Below are 11,081 nucleotides of genomic sequence, written 5' to 3'. Positions count from 1 at the left end.
AAGCAGCATCTTACGCACTGCAGAAGTTTTCCTTCAGCAATACTGGATTATGCACTTTCCCCTCTTCTGGAGAGAGAGAAGCCAGGGTCTCTGAAGAACTCTTCAGGCTGGGCACTGTGGTAAATGCTTGCAGCAGCCGTAGTATCTTTCTCTCCCAATAATTCTGAAGCAAAATAAGACATAAAAGAAGCAGACTCAGAAATATCGAGAACAAACTAGTGGTTACCAGAATAGGAGGTACAAACTATTGGGTGTATGACAGGCTCCAGGATGTATTGTATAATACGGGGAATATAGCCAATATTTTTTAATAACTGTAAATAGAAAGTAACCTTTTAAAATTGCATAAAAAAATGAACGTTTTTTTCAAAAAAAGGTGTTCCGTAAGATGAGCAACCAGTTGCGTGTTTTGCAAAACTATGGCCAGCTCGGTAATGCACCCACTGTCCTTCACTCTAGATTTCCTGGGACTGAACCGGCAATAAAGCATTAGCTTCTAAAAAAAAAAGAACTGTTAGGAGTCACAGTTTCTTAGAGTTTTGTTTGCCTGCAGTACAATGGAGTGTTCTGTGTGCACACGTTAGTTGTCTGTGAACACGCTCATGGATCTTTCTTGGGTCCATGCCAAGGAGATTTAATTTTTAGAACGAGGCCACTAGTGTGCTCTGGGCCAAGACATAAACTTTCCGCAGTTGTTAAATCAGTGAGGCCCAAACGCCCTATTCACGGGTGTCAGGGTCATTTAGCTGCGGATCTGACTGCGTGTGTGACAGCGGAACTAGTGTGAAACAAAGGAGTGACCACAAGCAGACTCCATCCAGCAGCGGGTGTGGGTTCCTCCTTGGTTGCTAGAACACGAACTAAAGGGGGATGTACATCACCTCCCTTACCGAGGCCTGAGTTTCAGCGGGGTGAGTTCAGCCAAGTCCAAGTCCCTGGGGCGCCCCGCAGGACCGGGGCGGGGGGTGGGACAGGAGAGGGGGCGCCGGGCTGCCAGGCCGCCTCTGCCCCGGCTGGTCCCGCTGAAGGACCAGGCAGAGGATGGATACCAGGATGGGCCGGGAAGCGGAGGGCGTCAACGTTTCCTTCCACCCATCCGGCTGCCCGCGAGCCCTGTTCCCCCCACCCGAGGACCGCGACTCCAGCGCGCAGACCTGGGCAGCGGTTACAGAGCAGTTGGCGCCGAAGTTCGTCCCCTCCCTGCTGCCTCCTCCCGACTGGGCGCCCCCAGCCTCTCCCCTCCGCCTCCAACGTTCGCTCGCTGGCGCAGATTCCGCCGTGTCTCTGCCACGGCTGCTCACCACGTACAGGAATGAACCTGTGTGCCTCGGATTGGAGCGGAGGGCTCTCCAAGGTCCAGGCCAGCCGGTCTCTCCAAATTCTCCTGCGCCTACCTCTGCTCTTCTTTTGAAAAAAATCATTTAGAAATCAAGTTAGACTTACAAGAAAATTGCAAAAGTAGTACCTTGAGCTACCATACGCTCTCCCCTTAGCTTGGCATCTTTCATAATTATGGTATAATTATTGAAACCAGGAAGCTAACGTTGATAAAGTGTTAACTACACTGTAGACCTCGTGCAGATCTTTTCCGTTTTCCTAAGAATGAACGTTTCCTGGTCCGGGATTCCAGCCTGAGTCCCACATGACATTTAGTTGTCCTCTCCTTGCACTTCTCCAACCTGGGACAGTTCTTCTGGCCCATCTTTCTTCGTCTTGTAAAACCTCGGTGTGTGTGCGCGTCTGTGTGTGTGTTTTACTTCATTATGTCATTTGCAGAATTTATATCAGGAAATTTTTAAAGTAACTTTAAAAAAGCATACTCTCCTTTTCATGCCGTGTGAATTCTATCATTTATGCTTACCTTAACGTTTTTCAGCTTACTTTGTTTTCTCTTACTCTTAGGATACAAGTCTACCCAATGCATTGGGTCAGCTGACTGTTCTTCATGGTGATTTTTTTGTTTTTGTTTTTTTGGTGTTTGTGACTTTTCTTGTGAGTTAATTTTTAGCAAGGATTGCTTTTTTAAAAATTTTATTCAAGTATAGTTGATTTACAATATTTTGTTCATTTCTGCTATATAGCAAAGTGATTCAGTTATATATGTATTCTTTTTCATATTCTTTTCTGGTTTTAATTTATTTTATTTATTTATTTTTGGCAGTGTTGGGTCTTCTCTGCTCCGCGCGGGCTTTCTCTAAGTGGCGAGCGGGGACTACTCTTCGTTGCGGTGCGCAGGCTTCTCATTGCAGTGGCTTCTCTTGTTGCAGAGCATGGGCTCTAGGGTGCAGGCTTCAGTAGTTGCGGCACGCAGGCTCAGTAGTTGTGGCTCGCGGGCTCTAGAGCTCAGGCTCAGTAGTCGTGGCGCACGGGCTTAGTTGCTCCGCGGCATGTGGGATCTTCCCGGACCAGGGCTCGAACCCATGTCCCTGCATCGGCAGGCAGATTCTTAACCATTGTGCCACCAGAGAAGTCCCTCATATTCTTTTCCATTATGGTTTATCACAGGATATTGAATATAGTTCCCTGTGCTATACAGCAGGACCTTGTTGTTTATCCAGTCTATATATAATAGTTTGCATCCAGCAGGGATTGCTTTTAGTATGAGCCCCTGTGACAGGACTGTGGAAGCATAGCTACACAATGATGTCCCATGTGCCTTTCCCTGGCCCATCAATATTTACACCACCAGACAATATGTATGTTAATTTCTCAGCTTAGATTTCCTATTTCCCTTAGCTGAAAATCCAAATCCATATTTATGACTAGCACAATTCTGGGACTTGGATTTCTCATCAGTGACTTTTTATCCAAATAGAATTCCTATGGATGGCAAGCACCTCACTCCTGCCACTAAACCAGTTGGAGGGCAAATGTTTATAGTTCCATTTCAGAAATGGGACAGCCCGTCTTTATTTCCAGCAGTATACCAGTAGTTGGAGCGAACTGTGAATTATGGACTCTCAACCCCGTAGTATGTGGACCTACAGGGAAGTAGATATCAGAATCCCAGCCACATCTGTTAAGGCTTGTTTTCCATTCTAACACTCCAATGAAATCTTTCTGCTCCAGTCAGCTCACCCCTATGAACTCAATTTCCTCTTTTGCTTCTCTGTCCTAGGTATTTCTTTCCCTTCGTTTTCAGGTAAATTAAAAGTTGTTGAAATTTAAAAATTGAGTTATTTTATTCAGTATTTTATTTAGACCTAAACTGGGCATCTTTCTGCGCCAGCTCAGTCAACCATGTTGACTGGATATTAACCTGCTGAATTTTCGTCACAGCCTCCCCTGTGATTATTGCCTTCCCTATAACTTTATGATTCTTAACTTTGCTTAGAAATCAAACTTTCCTCAAGTTTTCTTTAATTTCCTGCAGCAGATAATTTTTAGAGATGGTGCTTCTGAGGCTTCCTTAGCTACTGCCTTTCGAGTGGTCTAACTTCCTTTCCCCGTTGCCCCAGGATGAGTGTTTTCTCATCACCCCTCCTCGGAGGGTAATAGACAGGGTGAGTGGCTGACTTGGCCTGGGAATTACTTTGTACCCATTTTTATGGGGGTGAACTCACTAGTAATATCTATACTTGGAGTACAAGTTGTGTGTGTAACTTCCAGTTTAATTCCCTGTTTTAAGCAAGTTTCACATGGGTCACTCTGTTCTTCTAAGGTGGCATCTTTCTCACGAACTTTTTATTTCTCTGGTTTGCTGGAGAAAGACAAATACGACTCTGATTACCAACATTCCCTGCTCGTGTCTGTCCTGATTCTGAGCAGCCTGGGAGCACACCTCCCACCATGCACTGCTCCATTCGCAGTTTGTTTTTTTTAACGTAACTATTTCTTGATTTTAGGCTAACAGTCACATAATTTCTGGAGCCCATTTCACAAGCTTTAGCTTCTTTTATCCCAGTTCTTCTCATAGGTTCCCCCAGAAAGCCATCTGATAAACCTCTGGGGAACCAAAGTTTTCCTTTGGGCTCACGTTGGCAGCAACACAGGTGCTAGAACTTTCCTCTTTAGGAACCTCTTCCTCTGTGCCAACTATTGGGTGGAACCTAAGAGTCAATTTACCGACAACCTAACCCTGGTGAAATAGCAGTTATCAAAAATATATACCACTCCTATAACACCAGAAGGTGAAGTGTAGAGACAATACGTACCCTTGATATATATCCTTGATTGTAAGGTGCTGTTCAGAAATCTTCTTGCAGGTAATTCTGCTCATCTACTTGGTCCATTATGGGAATAAGGATCCTGTCTACAAAGGTCAATTGCATCTCTTAACCCTGTAGTTGCTTCCTATACTCCAACCCATGTGCAGCACTTGGAAATTTTTTTTAATGAAATTTCTCGTATTAACCCAAAAAGATGTTATTGTGCAGCACGTACAGGAAGCGTTTAGTAGGTGCCACAACTGTTCATGCACATGTTTCAAAGTCTTCACATAGTGATTTTACTATTTAAGGAGAAACATCACTGCTACAAAAAGAAGCTTCAATCTGTTCTCAAATGATCACAGACATTTACCAGTGTTCAAGACATGCAAGGCAATAGGTGAAATTGAGGGTTTTGGGTTTTTTTTGCGGCACGCGGGCCTCTCACTGTTGTGGCCTCTCCCGTTGCGGAGCACAGGCTCCGGACGCGCAGGCCCAGCGGCCATGGCTCACGGGCCCGGCCGCTCCGCGGCATGTGGGATCTTCCCGGACCGGGGCACGAAGCCACGTCCCCTGCATCGGCAGGCGGACTCTCAACCACTGCGCCACCAGGGAAGCCCAAGTTTTTAAACATCATTCCTACTAATTGCAAAAAGCTTGACTGTTGAGGCTTTGAAACAGAAACTTGATGAGCTTTTGATTTGGGTCTTCCTAGTATGGACTTCAAGGACAAGTGCACTCGGAAAATGTTGTTTAAAAGAAAATATATTTATATTTGATTATAGGAGAGTGTAAGTTAGAAATGCCAAAGACCCCCTGAGAGGGTTACTCCTGAAGGATCTAGTAGTAGTTTGTTTTGCTTCTTGTATGTATTTGACATTATCTTTCAAGTTTCATTCAAAGTGCTCTTTCCTGCCCTGCCCTGCCTTTTTTTTGGTCCTTGTGCAGTGCTATCTATAGTATTCAGTTTTTTTCTTGGGTCATAGGTTTATCAGCACCTTACTGTTTTACTTGTAGGTTCTCTGGATCTCTGAATATACATGAAAACCCAGAGGAGAGGAACTGGGTAGCTGAATTGCTGAATTATCTTCACTTCACTCTCTTCCTCTTGCGGTTCTCTCTGGCACCTGGCCTCACCACTTGCACATAAACACTCAAAACTTAGTTGGCAAATTAGTGCATTTGGAAATAGCAGATATTCTTGACACATTTATAAACTCCTTAGTGAGGATACACAGAACTCCTATTTTTAAATGCAAGCGATCTGGTAGAGGTAATTAGGCTATAAAGAAAAGAAATAGTTTAGGGATTTACTTTCAGTTCATTACTTGAGCTAGAGATAGAAACAAACTAGTCTATGTAGGAGAAATATATGCACATTTTTGTTAATTTTCCCTATCTCCTTTAGATAAAAAATTCCAGATTTTGATACCAACTTACATGTCATCTGAATAATAATATTCTCTTTTCCCACTAAATACAAAATTAAGGCTCTGAGAATAATGAAAACATAAGACAGGAAGAAATATCGTTTAGTTTCTTCTCTGCTCTCAGTCTCTGGCACCGTGTCTTAGCATGCCAGAGGAAAGTTGCTATGATAGAGGTCTGCATAGGATAATAGGGGAATTAGTTAATGAGAAGGTTCATAACTCAGTCTGGAAACAAGGAAGGGGCATCATGGGATGTGGTCCATGAGCCTTTGCAAAAGAAATATAAAATAATTAATTACTCCCTCTGCTCTCCATAAAGGAACTGGAGGCAGAAGGTAAGGTAGAGTTGAGCGTGGACCATAGAAGTGAGGCCATTGGGATGAAGGGAGGACGAGGGAGGAACGTGACCTCAAGGTGGAGAAAACAGGCTGTGCCACGTCACAGAGATGAAAGAGTTGGACACATAGACCTGTGAATGTGATGATCTGCCTGAAATCAAGGATCCACGTGGGGTCATGATGAGCCTGGAAAGGGCAACTGTGACTGGAGCACAGAAGGTCCCATAAGCAAGATAGTACATGTGGTCTCCATGTGAAAACAGTGTCAAGCTTCTCAAAGTTTAAAGTGGGAGGATTTACAATCCGTGATTGACATAAAAAGTTTTCAATAGTAGGAAAACCACTGCGACATCAGCCTGGCAGTTGAAGCAAATGTGGTTGGGAGGGGGGCCAGGAGGTAATAGACAGGGGACTGTTGGAGCAACCCAGGAGAGGAGGGCTAAAGACCTCAGTGAAGGCAGAGACCAGAAGTGCAGTGTGAAAGAGACAGACTCGCGTAGTTATGAATGGGACTCAGGGATGCTTCGTAGGGAGCAGGTAGGAGAAATTATAGAAATCTCCTGAGTTTCAAGTTTGGGCGAGTGAATGATGTTTTTCACATGAATGAGGGATGTGAAAGGAGGATCAGACCTGGAGGGAAAATCAAGAGTTCAGCTTTTAGGATGGCAAGATGGAAAGAGAAGACTCATTACCTCTGTTGACAGGTCAATCAGGAGCAGCGTTGTGATCCACGGAATTGGTGAATCCCCAGGAAACAATCGGCCTTGTGCACAATAGCGTTAGGTTTGAATAATAGCACAATCAGGATTACCCTTGCTCTGTGTGGTCAGTAATTTGTGAATAAATAAAGCTTATTACATTAAGCCTTTTTCTAGCTAATTTGTCCTCCTCCCTCTGCGCAACACACACACTTTTCTGTGAAATCCCCATAAAACAGTATTAGATATGGTAGTCTTTGTGACCTTAAGCAAGTTTCTTAACCTCTCTGTAGTCTTTACTGGAGCTAATAACAGAACCTGTTTAATGACTGCTGTGTGGATTCAATGACTTACAAGATATAAAATGCTTAGAGCAGTCTCCAGCTTATGGTGAACGTTCAGTAACGGTTATCTTTTGTCACGCAAAGATATAACTCTAAAATATTTTGATTAGCAAACCTGTGTGGAAGTCCAATCTACCTAAAACTTGCAAAAGTAGCTTTTCACAAAAATTCCTATCTCTGTTAAGAATTGAATGGAGATGGTGGAGAAGGAATGCAGGGGAGACAGGAGGGGGCATGGGCAAGGGAAAAGAATTACGTGACTGAAATGTTTTCAGATGATCAATGCTGATATCCTTTTACACGGATGATTCAGTGATTGATCAATAAAAGAAGGAAACAAAATTTTATTACGGCATCTATATGTAGGTCATCTTAGCACCATGATATCATCTGAGACAAATTGCTCAGCCCATAGAATAAGAAAGAAGGTCATGCATAGCTATGACATGTTGTCATATATTAAATTCCTGTGATTCTGGCCAAGATGGCATAATAGAGACCAGATTTAACATACTACCTGGAACAATAAAAAGAAACTGAAAAAATACGTGTAACAGTGGTTTTTAAGACATTGGATGGGCATCAGGTAAAGAAGGGCAGTGATCAGTGAGAAATGGGAAATAAAGGAGATGAACCCTATGACGGCTTCAGTTTGCTGCCTTGTCAGTTTCTAGCTTGCCACACAGGGAGGGAGAACCCAGGTGGAACCAGGCAGAATTCCTGGGTTGAGGAGGCTGAGCTGAGAATCCAGGCAGCTAGAATTTTCAGAGCAGAGTAACAGAAAGGAGAGAGCAAAGCAGAGAGAGAACTCCAGGCATTTATATAACCACCCCCTCCTGCGTATTCAGCTGAATACTGATCTGTCTAGGGAAGGAAGAATATAAGAGGATTAGTGGGAATTGTGCCCATTGCTCACGTAGGGTTGGAAATAGTACATGTTCCCACCAGACAGATTGAAGAATTTAATAATTTATGAGACATTAGGTATAGTACTCAAGAAGATCTTGCCTGAATAGCGTGAAATAAATAGATGGAATACTGCTCTGGACCTGCCAACAGATCTTCAAAACAACACCTTAAAGGATCAAACTGCAACCCAGAAGAAAGCTCAAGAATATTGACAAAAATACAGAAATATCCAACATCCAACCAGGTAAAATTACAATGAATGCTAGTAAAGGGCAGGAAATAATGAAATTTACAGTGGACAAAGATAAAGAACAGAGAGAATCGACAAAACTGAAAGTTGATTCTTAGAAAAGATAACAAAAATTGACTTACCTTTAGCTAGGCTGACAAAGAAAATAAGAGAGAAAACACAAATACACAAAATCAGATATGAAAGTGGGGAAATTACTACCAAGCTTACAGAAATAAAAAAGGATTTTAAGAGAATACTATGAACAATTGTTCACTAATAACTTGGATAACTTAGAAGAAGTATAAATTCCCACCAACATACAAATTACATAAAATGATTCAAGATGAAAGGGACAATCTCAACAGATCTATAAGTAAAGAAATGAAATCAGTAATCAAAAACATGGTAAGAAAGAAGAATCCAGGATCAGATGACTTCAAAAGTGAATTCCAGCGAACATTTAGAGAAGACTTAATGCCAATCCTTCTCAGGCTCTTCCAGAAAATAGAGGAGGACTATTTCCAAACTCATTTTATGAGGACAGAATTATCCTGAAACCAAAGCTCTGAGTGAGAAGATAATGGAAGAAAAGAACTGTCAACCTAGAATTCTATACCCAACAAAAGTGTATTTGTAAAAAAAGATGAAATAACAAGTAATAAGAAGATACCAATGTGTGTATTAGAACTCCCTTGCTGTGTTCCTCAACCATCATTGTCATGCTAATTCTTCTCAATTTTTAAAAATTTTTTCATATAATTATGTTTGCTTTTACTGATCCTGATCTCCAGGTTCTTTACTATGTTTTAAACAGTTCAATTCTCTTTTTTTTTTTTTTTTTTTTTGCGGTACGCGGGCCTCTCACTGTTGTGGCCTCTCCCGTTGCGGAGCACAGGCTCCGGACGCACAGGCCCAGCGGCCATGGCTCACGGGCCCAGCCGCTCCGCGGCACGCGGGATCCTCCCAGACCGGGGCACGAACCCGCGCCCGCCGCATCAGCAGGCGGACTCTCAGCCACTGCGCCACCAGGGAAGCCCTCAATTCTCTTTTATGAGGTTTTTCAATAGAACCTTCATTTCTGAAATGTTTCTGTTGCTGATTCCTTGAAAATGTGTCAGCTTATATTTTATCATCTTTGTTTTCTTTCTTAAATCACATCTTACTACCAAGTTTGATCTCTGCTTTTTGCTTCTGTTTGAGGAGCAATGACCTCATTAAGGAATATTTTTGAAAGCCGGGGTTTGTCACCATTTTTCTCCATGATTCTCTACCCTGCTGTCCGCCCAGAGAAGCCGACTTGTACGAACCTCCTCAATAGTCTCCCTTGCCTTCTGGCGTCTGGTGAATTCAGCCAACAGAGAACATCACCAAAACATTGGAGGGATGGAGAACAATAAGATGGTGGTATTTATTCCACTGGTTTATTTTCTGCAGCTTTGCCTTGAGATGATGGATTTGTCAGCCCAAGGTCAGAGCTTCTTTCAAAGCAGCTCACTCCATGTTACTCCTATTTCCAGCTTTTGGTCACCACTCTCCCTGTTTACCATTTTGGGCATAGGGATAGTGGCAGCGCTACGGTTACTAGCCCTGGAATACCATTGTTTCTGGTTTCCCTGCATTGTATCCACTTCTTTATAACTAGTTCTCATCCTTGAGTTATCCTTGAATTATCCTGATTTGTGTGGAACATCATTTCCTCGTGGGACCTTGACTGGATCAGCTCAGAGGAGTTGATCCAGCTGATAGCCCCTTTCTAAGACTGAAGATGCTGGGTTTAGTATTAGTAAAGTAGATAGAGAGTTTATCTTTGTTGTAGTTCTTTATAAATGGAGGACTTACTAGTAACTTTTTATGCACAGAGTTTTATTGAAGATTTATTTGCTATCAAGGGGCAAAATAACTGGTTGAGAGAAAAAGAAAATTATCAGTAAATCAATTAATCAGAAGATCTATCCTTGATCTGGTTAATCTCTGAAATCTAGAGTACTCTCCATCTCAATAATTTTCACTCTGAAATATCAATGTTTATCATCATCCAGATTGGGAGACACTTGCACACACCTCCATCTGACCAGATTTCTGAGGTCACTGGTTTATTATCTGTTGTGTGAGCAGCTTCTGCCCTAGGCAGAGGGCTCATGAACAGATGATTACTACTTGAGGACAGCATTCGCAATTCCAGATTTCACAATATCTAGCCCCCAGTATCTGATTCCACCCTTTTCTAGCTTCAAGAGTGGTTTGATTTGTAGGGTAGGATTAAATATATACAATCAGATAAGACCCATTCCTTGCTCTCAGGTATTTCATGGTCTGAAGTATGGGGAGTATAAGAGATAATTACTTACAGACAAATAATTATAAGGCAGTTTGACAAGGGCAATAATAGATGGTCTGTACAAATACATTCATCAGGTATCTGATAGTAATACCTGATATGTTGTTTTTCTATATTATCTTGATAGTTACATTTCGTTACATTTCATCAAGATACTTCACTAAACAAAGAGCAGTCTTATCCCTAAGAGAAAAACCTTTTGAGAGAGAATATTGTCATTGCTTGAATGGTCTTCAGGAACAGTGGATTTCAGGTTATTTTGATCTTACATCCTTATCATTAAAAAAAATTTGTATACATCCCCATAAAGTACTATTCATAGTTTATACCCATTCATTGCTATAGTTCCTTTATGAATATCAGCACAACATACTATATTTTAATAGAAAATAAATAGAAATAAATTTCTACTACTATTTCTGCATTCCACTAAATTATTATTGTTCCCACTCACACTCTGAAGACTACTGCTCAAAAGCAAATGCATTAAAAAAAAAGGATTGTCAGGCTTCCCTGGTGGCGCACTGGTTAAGAATCTGCCTGCTGATGCAGGGGACATGGGTTCGAGCCCTGGTCCGGGAAGATCCCACATGCCACAGAGCAACGAAGCCCGTGCACCACAGCTACTGAGCCTGCGCTCTAGA

The 11,081-nt window shown here is 42.2% G+C and overlaps 1 protein-coding gene across 4 annotated transcripts in view; it reads left to right on the top strand.

Annotated features, from left to right (window-relative positions):
- PNPLA8 (patatin like phospholipase domain containing 8) overlaps positions 1 to 11,081 on the top strand; it is a 135,028-nt gene that overhangs the window by 35,563 nt on the left and 88,384 nt on the right. The gene's annotated exons all lie outside the window — the stretch shown is intronic.

This window comes from Lagenorhynchus albirostris, chromosome 8, assembly GCF_949774975.1.
Source record: "Lagenorhynchus albirostris chromosome 8, mLagAlb1.1, whole genome shotgun sequence".
NCBI classification, from domain to species: Eukaryota; Metazoa; Chordata; class Mammalia; order Artiodactyla; family Delphinidae; genus Lagenorhynchus; species Lagenorhynchus albirostris.
This window is presented reverse-complemented; position numbering and strand designations above follow the sequence as displayed.